Source organism: Diceros bicornis, unplaced genomic scaffold, assembly GCF_020826845.1.
Source record: "Diceros bicornis minor isolate mBicDic1 unplaced genomic scaffold, mDicBic1.mat.cur scaffold_200_ctg1, whole genome shotgun sequence".
Taxonomy (NCBI): Eukaryota; Metazoa; Chordata; class Mammalia; order Perissodactyla; family Rhinocerotidae; genus Diceros; species Diceros bicornis.
In genome coordinates, this window is record NW_026691091.1 from 460391 (window position 1) to 479363 (window position 18973).

At 38.8% G+C, this 18973-nt stretch overlaps 1 long non-coding RNA gene across 2 annotated transcripts in view; it reads right to left on the bottom strand.

Annotated features, from left to right (window-relative positions):
• Positions 1-307: 307 nt before the first annotated feature.
• LOC131402644 (uncharacterized) overlaps positions 308-18973 on the bottom strand; it is a 33941-nt gene continuing 15275 nt past the window's right edge. Inside the window, exons 3-5 of one of the 2 annotated variants that reach the window (XR_009218847.1) lie at positions 13222-13314; positions 1397-1433; positions 308-322 (exon numbers count right to left, since the gene is read on the bottom strand). This is a non-coding gene — a long non-coding RNA (uncharacterized LOC131402644). Of the gene's footprint in view, positions 323-1396; positions 1434-13154; positions 13315-18973 lie in introns of those variants that run through there. The other variant, XR_009218846.1, reaches the window with a different exon arrangement.

Sequence of the window (18973 nt, forward strand, 5' to 3'; positions counted from 1 at the left end):
CTGTATGCTTGATATTATGTTTGTCGATTTAAAATTTAGACAGTGCAGCATTTAAACACTTAAAGGCATCATTGAGCACTTCAGTCATGGTGGGTGGAAGAGAGTTCCCATCTTACTCTTCTTCTCTTTGTTCTATCATTAGGCCTCTTCTCTACACTCACTTCAACCATGATGGACAGCTTTGAAAGGGAAATATTCAAAGAGGATTTGTTCAAGGGGAGACAGGCAGCCCCCCTAAGTCATATACAAACCGTGGCACAACACAGGACTTTCTTTAGCATAGCTGAGAGGTCTTCCTGCTGCTTTTCTTTCCCTCCTGAGCCTGGAGAAGATTTGTTAGACCTACCTTCTCTGGAAACCATAGACTAGACTAATTAGGTAAAGGTTATGGGAAATGAAGTTCAGGTGTCAGTTAGGCAGACTTGAATAAGCAAAGTCTTGATTGTATTGGACAAAAAAGAAAATTGTGTCTGGTACTGTTTCCCAGTTGACAATTAAAATTATTCACATTTTCCACTATATCTTCCAAACACCCTCTATTTTTAACAAGAGGAATTTTTCTTTTTCTATTTTTAACAGGCTTTTCTACTATAATAGACCCTACTTCATAATTACTGAGTTTGTGCTACTATCTATTCATGTATTGGTTTTAGATAAACATAGACATACAGTAATTATCTTTTTTTAGGTAAATGACTAATAGTTCCATTTATGTTTTCTGATATATGAGAAATGTTGATTTTCTCTGATGCAAATCCTAGGTTTGCATGTGAATTGACCACATGCCGTATCCTTTTGTACATACGTAATACTGAAGTGTCCTCATTAGATGATCTTTTCTCTGTCTGGGATTAATATAACATAGTGATTTGAATCCTGGCTCTGCCTCTTGCTAGCTGTGACCTTAGGCCAGTTACTTAACATCCACGTGCCTCAATTTCTCCAATTAAAAATGGGGATGATATGTGCAACTATGACATCCAACTATCTACTGGGGCTTTGGGGAAAAAAATGAGGAGGATTGGCAATAGATGTTAGCTGAGAGCTGGTCTTCCTCAGCAAAAAGAGGAGGATTAGCATGGATGTTAGCTCAGGGCTGATCTTCCTCACAAAAAAAAAAAAAATGGGGATGATAGTAATAACAATTTCTCATAAATTTTTATAGGAATTAAGTGAGTTAACATTATAAAACATCTAAACAGTGCCAGACACATAAGTGCCATATGCATGTTTGTTAAATAAATAAAATACTTTTCCCTATTTTACATGTATATGCAAATACCTTTCTAACTCCAAATTTCTTTTCAACTAATAGACTATTTACCTTCTTTTCCTTCTCTTCTTCTTCCCACTATTCTCATATTAGGCTTTAGAGGAGAATAAAATAAGAAATTACCTGGAAAGATTGGCCTGTGTGTGCCACCTTTTCAAACCTGAAAATACAGATCGTATCAGCATATTTTGGAAGTATGTAACAGAAAATTCAGTTCAATCCCACTAGTTTAAATTGGCTCACAAAGTAACATAGAAAGGCAGGATGGGTTTCAGGGCTGGCTTAACACCATGAGTACAACTCCTTTTCTTTGCAGTTTCCTTGGTTTTGTTCCTTCTAGAGTGATGGGATTTCCTTAGGCTGATTTGCCTCTTGGTGGTAAAATGCCTTTTAGAGGTTCTAGGCTCCATATAATGGAGAAGATGCAAGTATTCTATTTTGCTTCTAAAAGCTAAGAAGCTTCTTATCAGAAACATCCAGAAAACCCTCCTTCATGACTCATTGGTCCTTATTAGGTTACAAGCTAATTCCTGAACCAATTTTTGAGGCTAGGGGACTACCACAAACTAATTGGATTAGCTGAACCAATCTCTAGCATGGGGAATGGGATTACTTTTAGATAAGTAAGGCCCAACTCTGGTGCCGGGGTCCATCAAATTTCTTTTAAAAACATTGGTAATTGGGGCCAGCCCTGTGGCTTGGTGGTTAGGTGCGCACACTCTGCTGCTGGCGGCCTGGATTCAGATCCCTGGCGAGCACGGACACACCGCTTGTCAGGCCATGCTGTGGCGGCATCCCATATAAAGAGGAGGAAGATGGGCACAGATGTTAGCTCAGGGCTGGTCTTCCTCAGCAAAAGAGGAGGATTGGCATGGATGTTAGCTCAGGGCCGTCCTTCCTCAGACACACACAAACACAATAAATAAATAAATAAATAAATTTAAAAACATTGGTGATGGTGCGAGGAGTAGATGCCTAAGCAAGAGTGGGATTGTGTTAGAAAAGAGGAAGGAGGAATAGATACCGTGTAGACAACCATGGTGTCTACTACACAGGTTATGTTCTCTAGAGGAGGAGATTAGAAATGCATCAGTGTCAGTAACAGATGTTGAAACGAGGAAACAGTTGTGGCTAGTGCATCTTCAAATTCCATCAAGTGGTCTTTTAACTTATACACATCTTTTTTGGGATTTGGTTATTAAGAACCAGGCATAATCAAGACAACATAATTAACCTTGTCTGTCCATGGTGCTGACTTTGGCATCAGAGCTACACAAATCTAACTGTAGTTTCTGGGTTTATTTTTTCAAAAAATTTAATCACAGTTTTGAGTGTTTTTATGTTAAAATAATTTTAAACTTGTAGAAAATTTGCAAGAATAGTACAATGAACTTTTTTTCTCTGAACCATTTGAAAGCAAGTTACTGACATAATGCCCATTACGCTCCAATACTTAATGTGTAATTGCAAAAGCAAGGACATGCTCCCACCTAAATACCATATAATCATCAAAATCAGGAAATTAACATTGCTACATTACTTCTAGATGGTTGCCTACCCCCTCATGTTTTGGCAGTTGTCCCAATAATATGCTTTATAGCAAAAAGATCCAGTCAAGGACCACATGTTGCATTTAATTGTCATTTCTTTTTAATCTCCTTCAATCTTGAATCTCAGTCATCCTTGACTTTCATGACCTTTACAGGCCAATTATTTGGTAGAATACTCCTCAATTTGGGTAGGTCTGATGTTTCCTTAGATTCAGATTATGTTATGTGGCAGGAATATCACAGAAACACAGAAGCGATGGTGTGTTCTTTTTATTGCATCCTATCAGGTGGTCTATGATTTTAATTTGTTCCATCATTGGTGATATTCAGTTTGAATCTTTGATTGAGGTGGTCTCTATAAGGTTTGTCCATTCAAAAGTTACTTGATTCTCTTTATAATTAATAAGTATTTGGGGAGAGTTTCTATGCAGAGGGTAGATTAGACTTCAGGACTAGCTTAATGCCATAATTATCTTTTTCTTTTTGCAATTTCTCTGGTTCTTTTAATATGTAAATATCTTATTCTTTGTCAAACTTTCACCCATTAATTTTAGTATCCATTGATATATTTTGGCTGAATTAATGGTATTATTATGATAATGGTTGCTAAATATTTGATTTTTCTGATTTAAGCATTCCTTCTATATTTACTAGTTTCCATTATAGTATAAGATTCTCTTCTCCCTATTTATTTATTTATTTTTATTTATATGGATTCACAAACTCCTATTTTATAAAATGGGCTGTAATTTGTTATTATTTATTTTGATGCTCGCACTGTTCTTGATTTGGTCAGTGGAAGTTCCTTTATATTGGCTTCTGTGTCAGTTTGACGTGTCCTTTTCATTCACTGAGTACTTTATTACTTTCTGGCTCAAAAAGATGTTCCAGACTCATCTTGTACTTTCCCAACTCCAGCCCCAGAATCAGACATTTCTCTAATGGGTGCTGCTTCTTTTAATGGAGAATGGTTTTAGAAACCAAGATTTGATTGCTAGATGTGCTCATTGTTATTGGGGTATCACTGTTCCTGGGATCTTTCAGTAGTCAGAGTAGAGAAAATATTTAAGTACAAACCAATATTTTGTTTCTCAATTCAGCATACCCCAAATCTAATTTTAGCTTTGTTAGAAGGATAATTCTCTTAATCATGTAGAGGATATTGGAATAACACACAAAATGCTTCCATGAAATGTCCAACTATTATTTTCTTTTTTTTTTTTTGTGGTGAGGAAGATTAGTCCTGAGCTAACATCTGTTGCCAATACTCTTCTTTTTGCTGAGGAAGATTGGCCCTGGGCTAACATCTGTGCCCATCTTCCTCTACTTTATATGGGATGCCACCACAACATGGCTTGATAAGCTGTGCATAGGTCCGCCCCTGGGATTCGAACCTGTGAACCCTGGGCTGTTGAAGCGGAGCGTACAAACTTAACCACTACACCACTGGGCCAGCCCCAACTACTATTATTTTCTAATGGCTGCTATAACAAATTACCAGAAACTTGGTGGTTTAAATAACGCAAATGTATTCTCTTACAGTTATGGAATCCAGAAGTACAAATCACTGGGCTAAGTCAAGATGTCGGCAGGGCTGATTCCTTCTGGAGGCTGTGGGGGGAGAATCTGTTTCCCTTTTCTAGAGGCCACCTGTATTCTTTGGCTCGTGGCCCATTCCTCCGTCTTCAAAGCTCATGCCTCTAATCTCTGCTTCCCTCTTCCAGTCTCTGCGTCTGGCTTGCTCTCTTTCTGCTCTGACTCCTCCTGCTTCACTCTTATTAGGACCCTTGTTGGCCTACCCAGATAATCGCCTCATCTCAAAATTCTTAATTTAATCACACCCACAAAGTTCCTTTTACCACGTAGGGTGGCATATTCACAAGTTCCAGGAATTAGGACATGAACGTCTTTGGAACCACTACCACACCAACACTCAGCTAATCAGTTTCAACTTTCTAACTACTTGTGTATAATAAATTTCACTTTTGAATTGCATTAATCAGGACACTTTCATTTGCAAGTGTTATTAAAAAAAACTCAATTTGGCTTAGACAAAAAAAGGGGCTTTATTGGTTCCCCTAAATGAAAGTCGCAGGGCTATGTTCCATAGACCCTGTTGTATCCAAGGGGTCAAAGATGTTGACAGGAATTTTTCTCTCCATCTTGCAGCTCTGCTTTCTTTTGTGTTTATTCTCAGCCCGGCTCTCATCTTCTGTGGGCAGGATGGCCTCTAGTAGCTCCTGGATTTATTCTTCCATTTTGGAACCCCAGGACATAGACAGATTTTTCCCCCTATAGTGTCAATAAAATCTAGTTAGTGAGTTTCATTGATCCAATTTTAATGGGACTCTGTAAATCAAAATGTTACCTGCTCTTACTGAAACTGCAACCATTTCGTATATTTTTAGTTTATTTACCACTTGATATATTATTAGCTTATTTGTTTATTTAAGGTTTGTCTCAACTTCTCCTCTTTTGCTCTATCCCCCTCCTTCTTTTTTCCTTCCCTTCTTTTTCAATATTCTCCTAATTTCAAAAAGAATCAGACAGTATACCTGTATAATTTTTGTTGTTTTTTAAGTTTCTCTTTTAACATTTTTTACTTGTTTTTGGAGATAAAAATAATTTAGCAATAAAATATGATTGTAAGGTTTATTGCAGTTGATAATTTAATTATTTAATGACTTATTAATTAACTAATTTGTTAATTATTAAATTTAATAAATTAGTTTTTGTTAAAATTATTTTTATAAAAATGCATTTAAGTAAATTGTTTAAAAAGTCCATTTCTTATCGTGTGTTAGTGAACCCTGAGGTAAGAAAAAAATGCATGGTTGCTAAAGATATTTAGAAATAAAAATATATGAAAAATATGTTTATATTAAAGAGGTTAAAAGCATCATATGCTGTTAGCAGTTTCTGTGGTGTTGATTTCTTTGGTTTTTGTGTTGCTGTTTTCTTTTGTTTCTATAATTGAAATATTTATGATGTGTAAATAGATTTGGGCCACCTGCTGATTTGAATAAATTAGATATAGTATCTTTACTTCTAGCTCTTTTTCAGGATTTTCTAGTATCAAATATCCTATTTTTTAAAAAAATAATTTTATTTATTTATTCCCCCCCCAAAGCCCCAGTAGATAGTTGTATGTCACAGCTGCACATCCTTCTAGTTGCTGTATGTGGGACGCGGCCTCAGCATGGCCGGAGAAGCGGTGCGTCGGTGTGCGCCCAGGATCCGAACCCGGCCAGCAGCGGAGTGTGTGCACTTAACTGCTAAGCCACGGGGCTGGCCCCTCAAATATCCTATTTATTTTCAGGAATAAGCACATGTCAAATTCAAACAAACCCAAGCTTATGTGAGTAATAAAACACACATTTTTAAAACTCAACTTTTCATAAAGTAAGCTTTCTTAACCTCTTCTAATATTCTTTTTTTTTTAATTTAAAAATCTGTATTGAACTTTTAATTTAATTTAACCACACCTTTTAAGTGTTTTAATGCTTCTTTAATCAGAATCTTTACTCCTTTGAGGGAGAGGGAAAGAGAAATGGACACATAGATGGAGCTTAATCAATACCTTTAGACTGATTGATATGCATATTATAAAGCTGAAGTCTGTTACTTAACAATGCCTCTTTAATTGAAGATCCATAACAAGAACTTGCCTTTTTCCTATTGTGGATATCCAATTGTTATTTGACAGACTGTGACTGTCATACTTGATGCATTGTAGTCTACAGATGCTATTATATTTTGCCTAATAAAAATAACACTTTTCTTTTGGTTTAGTGTAGAATCATTATATTGAAATAGTGGGACACAGAGGGAGTGTGCAATCACGAGGCAGCTTAATTTTCATCTCCCATTATTCTATACTACTTTTTCTGTGGGGCCAATTCTCCTCTTGCTCCATGGATAAACTTAAAGCTGGTTTCATAACTTTTCAGGTTACTTTTTGGTCCTGCGGACAATCTCAGGTCATTCAAATATTTATTTGCATGAAATAGAATTTTTAAGTTCATTGAAGTTAAAGATTCTCCCCTTCTTTAGATTGGCCACCAGCTGTGGAAAGAGGGGCCTAGTTAGCGTCTTTATTTCTCCACAGAGTGCTTCTCCTCCTTCCCCACTCTTGAGGTTGCCTCTCACTCTTTTTCTAGAGTTGAAAGAGGTGTGGGGAAGGCAGATATATTTATGGACACTACTTGTCTGGCACTGATTTGTGTTGGTTTCCTCTGGCCATGGCAGATGTGTAAAGTCAACTTTTACTGGCAAAAGTGTTCTGTGTGCCCTTTGGAGAGCACTGCACCTTCCCTCCTCCATCATTGGAGATACTGCACCTACCTTTCCCTGATGCTGAGGAATACATTTTCTGGCTGACTGTGTATAGCTCCTCCTTTAATTCTTACGAATTTAGAGGGTTTACTCCCTGCTGGATTATCTCATGTAGGAAAGCAATCTTCTTGAGCAGGACAACACCCAGGCCAATTGTCTCTTGTGTCAGGTACACATCGACTACAATGGAACAATCTCTCTTGATTCAGTCTTCGGAGAGATAGGCCAGCCATGGTCAGCCACCAGGCCAGGCAGATTTATCAGGCGTGAGTCTGATATCAGGCAGGTGTGATCTCCAAATTCCAGAGCAAATATCTCAAGCTTTCTGACTACGCCATCAATGCCCCTCTCCACAGGCTTCAGGGTGGTGTTAGTGCATGCATAGTGGGCCACAGCAACCTCCTTCCTCCTCCTAATCTCTTCTAATCTTTGCCTTCCCTTTTCTCTTCAATCTCATTTTTTTTTTTGGCTGGAGGTGACAGATTGGCTAAGGGGTCTGTGTGACCCCACATGATCCTGGGATGGGGGAGCAAAACAGTTTCTCAGATGCCTTATTTGCATATCCAAATCCTGCTTAGGATTTGATCCTGCTTTAACCTCCCTTTGGAATGTAGGACTGGTGCCATCTATTCTCCAAATCTGAGTTATCGAGTGCTATTTAAATCCTGTCACATTCAAAGAATCACTTACTAGTTACGAACATGATCCACTGCATTTTCCTGTTCAGGGGCCAGTTATTTGACAGCTGAAATGTGATGTGGGAAAATCTAAGTTATGATCGGGTTTTTTCTGCCTATTTGACTACTGAGTATTAAATTTTGTTTGTTTGTTTGTTTTGTTTTGTTTTGCTGAGGAAGATCAGCCCTGAGCTAACATCTGTTGCCAAGCCTCCTATTTTTGCTGAGGAAGATTGGCCCTGAGCTAACATCTGTGCCCATCTTCTTCCCTTTTATATGTGGGATGCCGCCACAGCCTGGCTTGGTAAGTGGTGAGTAGGTCCGCACTCGGGATCTGAACCCATGAACCCCGGGGCTGCTGAAGCGGAATGCGGGAACTTAACTCACCACCAGGCTGGCCCCCTGACTATTAAATTTTTGTTGCTCCAGTTCCTTCATTCATAATATTCCTACTTATCTCCTGGTGAGATTACAAGAATTATAGTAGTGTAAAGTGCCTGGAACTAATGTGGGGGAATCTAGTAGTTATCTGACATACATCCCATCATTTTTCTGCCAGGCAGCTATTATACAAGTGCTAACAAGTGATAATAATCTGTATCTTGTCAATGGAGAAATTGAGGCTAAAATGAATACTATTTTGGAATAACAGTGTATTAAACTTGGAATTTGGTTCCTAGAGCACTTACTTTCCAAAGTAGCTACAAAAGATCTGTAGGAGAAGAGAAAGAATAGCTTCATCCTCGAGTAAATATTTTTTACATCAAGTAGTCTGCTCGAATTTTAAGGCATTTGCAAAATAAGTGCTTGATCAAGTTCATTCTGCTCAACAATTAGCCTTATTGGTACTGTGGTTTCATTCATCAACAGTTTGTAAATAACAACAAAAACAGCTTGTTTAAAAAATCTTAAAATGCACAATTGTTAGCAATATTTATTAATGGACTACTAGGAAGCTGCAAAGAAAAATTGTCATTTTAACCATTACTTGAGTGAAAGGGGCAAATAGAATTATCGATGTACACTTGACTCCAAGATCAAGATAATCGCTTTTAAAAAAAAATATCTAGGTTAATATGTTGTGAAATTTGTACATTATTATTTCTAGAATTTGTCATTTTGTATCAAACATTTACATCTGTATACCTTTTAAGTGAGCCATTGTAACTGTAGAAATTTTTCCTTAAAAAAATAGTCAGATAAGTATGATGTGTGTGTGTGAGTTATTGCATTATTTTTTTAGTATAAAAAACCAGAAGGCTAAATGTCCATGGCTAGAGATTGAATAATAACCAGAATTTATGATATGATAAATATATATAATACAATATTATACAACCACTAAAAAGTGATGTATATCTTTATTTATTCACACTTAAATTGCTTCTCAATATATTGTTAATTGGGGAAATGTCTACAATGGATGTGGATAATATTATTCCATTATTGTAAAAAATAATATGAATATTTTTATACATACCTAGAAAATTCTGGAAGCATATGCACTTAAATTTTTGTAGTGGTTGCTTCTGAGTGGTGGAGTTCATCTACATATATATTTCTTTAATTGGGACTGAGCATTATGCTAGGAACTGGGGATACAGTGTAGAAAAAGAGGAAATTGTTGCTCTCAGAGTTTATATTCTAGATACTAAACCGAATAAAAGTAAACTAATTAAAATTATTACAGACTGAGGCAGAGAGTATTTTATACAGGCAATAGCTGTATCTTATAAATTTTGATATGTTCTATTTTAATTATTTCACAATATTTTGTTATTTCTCTTTTGATGTATTCAGAACTGTGAGATATTGAGAACTGTGCTATTTAGTTTCCAAGTATTTGGGGATTTCCAGATATCTTTCTGTTATTGAATTCAAATTGAATTTCACTGTGGTCATAGAATATACTTTCTATAACTTGATTCACAGCTTTTTAAAATGATAAGTAGTAGATGGGAATTAATCCTATTGATTCAGCCTATTTTCTTCTTAAAACCTTCCCTAACTCTTCTGGCCTTCTTGCCAGCTTGCTTTCTTCTCTTAAATCATCAACAAATGTTTATTCTTTTCCCAGTGTTCATTCACCCAAGTAAATGGCTATATGTCCCTTTGGGGAAAGGCCTGGGAAAATCATCACCAGTATATAATGCAGGGTCTTCTTCCTAGGGGCCTGGCCATCTTTTCAGCCAATGGGTTCCAATTCTGATCCTGAAAATCAGCTCAGGTCTGGAAAATGAGCAAAAGATTGTAAATTTTTATTGGAGCAATCACCTTCAATGTGATGTGCTGTTCCTCCATTCTTGCTCCCCTCTCCCTAACATTAGAGACGTTAACAACACCTTGGTTGGCTGGCTGTCTATTTTGCTTTTTGGTTCACCATTCTCTATTTCCCCCCCACCCCAATGCCCCAGTAGATAGTTTGTATGTCATAGCTGCACATCCTTCTAGTTGCTGCATGTGGGACGTGGCCTCAGCATGGCTGGAGAAGAGGTGCGTCGGTGCGCGCTCGGATCCGAACCCGGGCCACCAGCAGCAGAGCGTGCGCACTTAACCGCTAAGCCACGGGGCTGGCCCTCAACCATTCTCTATTAACTGTCTCAACTCCTTGCAGGTCCAGTGGCCTTGGCTACCCCTCTGACCTTGCTGGTCCTCGTAGTAATTGTAGCCTTGTGGGTCCAGCAGTTGAGCATCACACCACCTGATCTCAATTACTTCAGGATCCCATCATCTCCTCAGATAAAACTAGCCCAGTTCCGTGAAGGTCTTTCCTGCCACCATACCTGGTCTGCGAGGAGAGCTGCCACTGAACTTTTCAGTGGTGCGGGCGCCCCTCTCACCAGCACATTCCTGATGGCCTTGGTGAACAGTGTGGACTCTGGGCCCTCCCATGGAACATAATCCTCTGGTAGTTCTTCTGCCCTCACATATTATTCCACTTCTCCCAGTGTCTCTATTCCTTTCTCTATTTTCTGCTAGGACAAATCAGGCATTTCCGCTTTGTTGACAGTGGCTGTCATTTTTTCCAGCCCTCTAAGAGTCATCCCAGCAGTGAATTGGCCTGGAGCCATTGCTAAGGTGCTAAATCCTGTGTCCCAAGAAAATGCCCCCATATCACTGAATTATTGCTTTTCCAGTCTTATAGTCTTCCTTCACTTGATCAAATACCTTCAAAACCCTGTGCTAGGAGTTCTCCCTTAGCTCCTGCTGGCAAATGCTGACTAATTCTTGCAACTCTTTAGGTATATCATCTCTTTCCTCTCTTATCTGATCCATTATGTATCCCATCCGGTTCTGCTGGGTTTTACCTCTGGTAGTTATCAGCCTGGTAGATCAAATAGGAAGTTCCTGAGAGGAGCACATAATGCTTTGTGAGGGAGAGGCCTCTGCACCATGTTCTAGCAAGGCAGAAGTGATAGCTCTTATTAGGGAAGTGTGGACCACTTGTGTAAATCTGTAGGTCTCAGGGGTTGCAGAGTCAACATCCTCAGGGGCATCCATTCGGGATGTTTAAGGGCCTTAGGTTTTCCTACCAGGAAGCTGACTTTTACATAACACACCTGCCTTGGCTGAGCATTCCTACATCTCTGGGACTCTAAGACTAACAATTAAGTCTTTAGCTTACCGCTCAGCTATGTCTGTCTGCCCTTCTTCTATTTGAGATAAGGACATCCTGTGGGTTATTAGAGAGGACATAGTGCTTTCACATTTAACCCTTAACGGCTTGTTAACATCCCTTAGTCTCTCATTATCCTTCTGCAGTGTGTCAAAACAACTTGGCAATGACTAGGATCATTTTTCAAATGCCTATCATTGCACATGGCATAGCATTCTCCTCCACCGGGACATTTCCCCAGGTTTCTACAGTTGAAATTTTAACATTTGTGCTGCCACCTTGTGTCAAGGACAATCCGTGCCCACTCTACTAACCAGATGACATCCTATTCAACTGCCAGGTAGCAGGGTAACCAACCCAAATTTTGATCTTACTGCCTTTATCTTGGTTTACTCTTGGTACAGCTGAGCTTAGTTTGAGTCATCCAGGAAACAGACACCGAGATAGGGTTAAATGTAGAAGAAATTCATTAATTAGGGAAATGCCTGGCCTCCAGCATGGCCTCAATAAAACTGTGATGGTTTCAGAGCGCTGCTGGGGCCCTGAGTGAACTGACGCAGTTACACTGCCTGCAGGCAGAGATCTGAGAGGCCCATTCTCATGGCCATCGCGTATGCCAAATGCTAGAAGAAATAAGTTCTGGACATATTTTTATTTTGAAAGCTATACAAGTGATACTAATATATATGTCTAACTTAGATACAATGGTGAATAATGAAATGAAGAAGGTTCAAAGGTAGAAAAAAGTTAATCTTGGGTGACATCGATATTTTAGGGATGGTAAATTAGGAGTCACATGGAAAAAAAGAAGTGGCCAGAAAAGTCAGATCAAAACCAGAATAAAGTGGCCTCCAGCTATTTCTCTTCATCTCCATCACCCCCGGCCTATTCTCAACCATCATCGTCTTTACTTGAACTATTACAGTAGCCTCCTACGTGGCCTGTCCACACTATCCAACCTACCAATGTTTTCTCCTGACTGTAGCCAGGGTGGTCTTTAGTGAACTATTTATATCACGTCCTTCCTCAGTTTTCATCCTTTCTGCTTAGGGTAAAATCTAAAGTCTTAAAAATGGTCTGCATTACCTAGTTTCTACCTACCTTTCCAGCTCACCTTCTGCTATGCTCACCCCTGCTATCTATATTCCAATCACAATAGCTATCCTTTAATTCTTTGATTCACTTCCCTTGTGCCCTGGAGTCTTTATATATGTTGTTGTTTTTGTCTTGAAAGCTTTCTTTTCCTTTTCCATTCCATCCTCCTCCAACACAAAAGCCAAGGAAGGAAAGAGTATCAATAAGACGACAGCAATCAATTTTTTGTCAAAACCAGCTCAAAAGTCCAGTCATTCAAAACTGAGAAATTCCCATTGGGATTATTGATAAAAATGTCACTGGTTAAGTGGGCAATAATTATTTCAATGGCATAGAAGAAGTAGAAGGCACAGGGGAGTGGGCTGAAGGATAAATAAGAGGTCAGAAAGTGGAGACAATTATTATAGACTGTCTTTGAGAAGGTTAACTGAGAAGAGATAGAATGGTGTCTATCTAAGTAGGACATAGGGTCAAGAAAAGTTTGGTTTATTCGTTTGGTATTTGAGAGACTTGGGATAGTCACATATATATATCAGAGGAAAAAATCCAGTAGAAATGGAGATATGAAGAGAAATAAGAATAGGGTATCATTGATTAAGTACAATTCCTGGGAAGTAGGATTGGATAGGATCTAAAATAAAGATGAAGGATTTGCCTTGGGAGAAAGGCACCTACCCTTTCTGTTACCAAATTTGCGAAGAATCAGCCCAGACTTGGATTTTTTTCATGTCTTCTCCCTCTTCTCCCTCTTAACAGGAATCCTGGCATCTGTCTAAGAGCAAAAGGTTTGGTTCAACATACAGGTGGCACAACTTTGGGAAAGTCACTTAATACTCTGAGGCATGATTTTCTCATTTCTCATTACTCTACACATGTTTTAGGGTAATTTTGATGACCACGTGAGTGGTCTTTTGATGTAAAAACTCTTTTGAGAGCTATATAAATAAAGGGCAATATTATGACCATTGTCACTTCAGATGAGGGGGAAACTCTTATTTGCATTTCCTAGATAATTGATTTCCTAGATAATTGATTACTTTTGCCACCTCTCTTGATGAAGGTCTTTCTTCATTCTTAATGGGAGAAACATAGTTAAGAGAGAATAGTTTATAGGTCTCTAGAAAAAAACTACAAATTTGTAATCTGTGTGTGGTACAGAGCAGTTGGGCAAAATTGGCCTTTATATATCCAATTTTCTCACTCATAACAATTGATAGTGGGAAAAGACAAGTTTACAGATTTTTTAAATAGACTGTATTTTTTGGAGCAAGAGTTCACAGTAAAAGTGATGAGAAGGTGTAGAGATTTTCCATGTATTCCTTGTCCTGACATATGCATAGCCTCTTCCATTATCAACATCCTCTACCAGAGTGGTGCATTTGTTACAATTGATGAACCTATATCAACACATCATTATCACGCAAAGTCCATAGTTTACATTAGGGTTCACTCTTGGTGTTGTACATGCTGTGGGTTTTGGCAAATGTATAATGACATGCATCCACCATTGTAGTATCACACTGAATAGTTTCACTCCTGTAAAAATCCTCTGTGCTCAGGTTTATGCATTTTATATATAACTTGCTGGCACAGTTGTATCCTTCCTAGCTTCATAAGATCTCTGCCAAAGATGTTCTTGAAAACATTCAAGATTTACACTGAACATAGCTTCTTTTGGAGGGCTGCACACCAGTTTTTGCAGGGCCAGCCCCAGCATACAACAAACCCTGAGTCTTGCAGATGGGAGAGGAAAACCCTTCACCGCCTCATCTCATTGGAATTGTCTCCTCATTTTAAATTTTTGTTTCTGAGTTCCATACTTGCCTAGCACTCCCTCTATTGACAGAATTCATGAATTTCACATTTTCCCTGGGTTTGATTTTTTTCAATGGCCTTGTCCTGTGATTCCTTCTACTTGTCCTAGGGATGTAATGTTTACCCAGCATCTTCATACCAAAAGAGAACTTATAATATGAATTAATACAGTGGTTTTCAGAGTTTTAAAAACAATGTAACTCTTTATTCAAACAAAATGTCAACACATAAAACTGACAAAATCATGAGATAGCTCTGTAAAAGAAGACGTACGGGAGAGGTAGAGACTCACCCACGCACCTCGTCTTCCAGGAAGTTTATAAGATCCTGTTCCAGAGGCTGCAGGATTCCATGGACGATGAAAATTTCTGCACTAGCTTATACTAACATGGTTATTTCATCACATGAATTAATGTATAGTGCTCCTAATTGAGAAATTAACATTTGTCTTATAAAGGGTCTCTTGGAAAGAATACAATGAAACTAATTAGAGAACATTTTAGACAGTGGTAAAAATATTTTAAGGCTGGTGGGCTATACCATTTAGCTTTTTTCAGTGTTTGTAAGATTGCTCTATCCCTTCAAAGAATTTGAGGACCTCCTTTTCTTGTTTAATTTTAAAATCAGATGGAGAAAGGAGATACTATTTCTTACTTCGATATCATAAGCCCTTCGTCTCCCAATAGTTTTTCTCTGATTGTGATTCTCTGGTTTGGTGTAGTAGACAGAGAATTAGATTTAGAGCTTGGAGACATGAGTTTAAGTCTTGGTTCTTCTATATGGTCCACAACTTCTGTCTAAGCTTCAGGGTTTTTTCTAAGTTGGGGAAGATTATGACTACATCCCCTGCTCCCCCAAAATGGGAAAGTCATATCTACAAATGCATGACTTTAGTGAGAGTGACTTAGAACAATGTACAAATAGGACAAGAAGTCTGATTTTCACTGTTAATCACAGAACAACGTTCATGCAAACATACACATACTCACACACATGCACAAATGCACGCACACATATGCATACGCCATCTTTCCAACACATTTTTACCACTGCCTATTCAGAGTGACCAGAGAGAGGTAACTTCAGATTTGATGCATCTCAAGAAGCACAATTTTTAAGGCTCTTTTATATGTGGAAAGAAAACTAGATTAGACATATCTACTTGGCTCATATCATGTTGACCAATTGATATCCAGGGAAGTTAATACCTGGATAGGTGGGTATTAGGATGGGATTCCTTTAATTAATATACACCCACCAGTCCATTCAGTAAAACCTACTTAGTGCAGCTGGTAGACAGAAAGGCCAGCAAGTGAGGCAGTTTCTCATATTTGACTCCTGTTTGTTTTGAAGTGACAACTTGAATGGCCAGCTGATATTCTACAGGGCCACTTTCATCCTGTAGCTTGTTGTGTATCCATTTTAATCAGTAGAGTCTTCAGGAAACGTGTGGAAATCATCTCAGTGGCACCTGCACTTTGCCTCATTCTCCTTCCGCACTGAAACTTCAGCCTGTTTTTACTGGCAGTGGAATACACTTGTTAATCTCTGCAAATGAAACAATTACATGTTTCAGGTTTGTTCTTCAACATCTTTACACTTTTCTTTTTTACATCTTTTTAAACAATAGCTATTACTAAAGTTACAATTATATTTTGATACATAATGCTTTGCACATCTCACATGATTATTGAGAAGATGGGGTGAAATATGGTCTGAGGAAGTGCTGTTGACCTAAGTAATCAGAGGGTGTGGAATTGGCAGCACGAGTGGGCAAAATATAGAATGATGGGTCAGAACTGAAAAGAAAATGACAGGGGGTTCATAGATGAGAAATGAGGTCTAGAAAAATTGAGATTCAGGAAGGCAAAGCACATCATGGAAATATAATAACATGTTGAAAAGAATGTGAATCTTTATAGACAGATAGGCCTTGTTTTGACTTTCTCTTCTGCCACTTATTATCTGTATGACCTTGGGCAATTAACATCCCTTGGTCTTAGGCTCTTTGACCAATATGGTGAAATGGGGATATCTATCTCAGAGTACTACTGTAAAAAATAAATGAGATAATACTTTATAAATATGTGCTTGTAAGTGAGTAGACACTCAATAAACACTAGTGTGGTAGCCAGCCTCTGAGATGGCACCCAATGACCCCACCTCCTGGTATTCACACCCTGGTGCAGTTCCTTCCTACACTGTGCCTGTGTTGGTCTGTGTGACAATCAAATACAGCAGAAGCGTCACTTCTGAGATTAAGTGATAAAAAGATTGCAGTTTCCATTTGAGGTTCTCTGTCTCTCTTGGTATTACTTGCCATGGGGGAAGCCATGTTGTGTGCAGTCCCAGAGAGGCCTAGGTGGCGAGGAACTGAAGCTTCCTGCCGATAGCTCTCTGCTTGAGCTTGGAAGCAGATCCTCCTGACCCAGTCAAGCCTCGGATAACTGCAGCCCCACCTGACACTCCGACTGCAGCCTGATGGAGAGACGATGAGCCAGAACCACTGAGCTAAGCTGCTGCCCACCCAAACTGTGAGATAATAAATACTTCTCTTTTAAGTCACTAAGTTTGGGTTAATTTGTTAAGCAGCAATCAATAACTAATACATCTAGCTATTATTTTGTTAGGATTTTTTTTTTTTTTGGTGAGGAAGACTAGCTCTGAGCTAACATCTGTTGCCAATCCTCCTCTTTTTTTTTTTTTTTTGCTGAGGAAGATTGGCCTTGGGCCAACATCTGTGCCCATCTTCCTCTACTTTATATGTGGGACGCCTGCCACAGCATGGCTTGATAAGCGGTGCACAGGTCCACACCTGGGATCCGAATCTGTGAACCCCAGGCTGCTGAAGCAGTGCGCACGAACTTAACTACTACGCCCCTGGGCTGGCCCCATCTAGCTATTATTTTGAAGATCTGGGAAGTGAGGTTTAAAATGTAAACTAAGTTGGGGCTAGTGTGGGAGTGAGAATTTTAAGTGGATTCGGGAGTGAGAAGGAAATTTAAGCCCTGGTGTCCTAAGCCAGTTTGCAGTTTGTCATCTAGTGGAGGACTCTGAGGCAGGCCTTCCCAACAGCTATGCTGTGATTGGGTGTGGATATTTGGAGATATTGATTCTTCTCAGTCCTTGGGTGGTTTGGTGAGGTCTGGGGATGCTGGGTTCTTGGGGCCGGTCACCTCTGGTCTTGAGAAGGTTTCTTTCTTTATGCCTGGGTGCCATGCAGTATTATCATTTTCTATATGTGCCATCACATGAAAACAGTCAGACAGCACTGTCACTTACAAAGCTAGCCTCTTTGCTTTGAGTACAGAGATACGAGACAGACAATTTTATATAAAATGTGAATTGTGAAGGTTGGTCTAAGTCAGAAATTTTAAATCTGGGGTCCTGTGGTCCCCTAAGATCTAGAAATGGGATTCAGAGATTCCATAAGCAACACAAAATTTTATGCATAATTGTGTGTGTCTGTTGCTGTGCCATCATGTGTGTTGATGCATTTTTCAGAGGACAAGTTTTATTCCTTTTAGCAGATTTTCAAAGAAGTCTGTAAACCAAAAGAGATTAAAGAGCACCAGATTACATGTTCGCCAAGGCCCTTTCCAGCTCTTAAATTTCTAGAATTCTAGATCTAATAGAATTGGGCTGTGGGAGATCTCTATCTGATTCAAGGTTATGCAGGGCACCTATAATTCTAGGATGGACCCTTTGGGACCAATTTTTGGACTTGTTATGTTTTCTCATAATGTGAGATTAAGAGCATGAGCTGTGGATCCATACTGCATGGATTTGAACCTTCACTGAGTGACCTTGGGGAAGTGGCTCAATCTCTCTGTGCCTCAGTTTCCTTAATTATACTAGCAGTTTTATCCTATGCAGGATAGCTGTGATGATTACGTGAGTTATCCCATGTCAAGTGCTTAGGACTGTGCCTGCCTAGCACATACTTGGTGCTCAATAACGTTTGTCATGATTACTATTATTGCTCCTGCCCCTGAATCCAAACTTCCTCCTAGCAGCTTGAATGCTTGGAACCAAGCTCAGATTAGGTCTTCCTGTATCCACAGCAGAACTGGGTTCTTGTGGCCCAGAGCTGCAACTCTGCTGTCCATGTCCCTTCTCTTGCTTGAGGAGATATGTCCCTAGCAGATGAGTGTCTCTGGGAGTTATCTGTTCATCTCGCCCTGACTTGGCAAGGACAGGTAGAGGCTGTTGTTCATCTCTATGGGTCTCAGATGTCTTCCTTGTAAAATGAAAGGGCTGAACTATACGACTTCTAAGGTCTCTTTCAGTCGTAATAATACATGAATTTATGAATAATAGAAAGAATGCACAAGTAAGTGACATTAGGGTGAAGTGGAGTGAAGGGTTACCAGTCCAATTGCTTTTTCAAGCTTTAAAAAATTGCTCTGAACATTTAGATAAAAACTTGTCTTCCAAGGGTGTCTAGATATATATTACGTATGAAACAAGTCTAGTTTCTGGAAAAATGAGAAATTTCTTAATAATTATGTTATTAAAATTTTATTCTAATTTGATACTAAATTCCATGTTCTGTGTCATGAGGATGTATCTATATCTATATATACACACTTCATCTAAATATATCTGTATG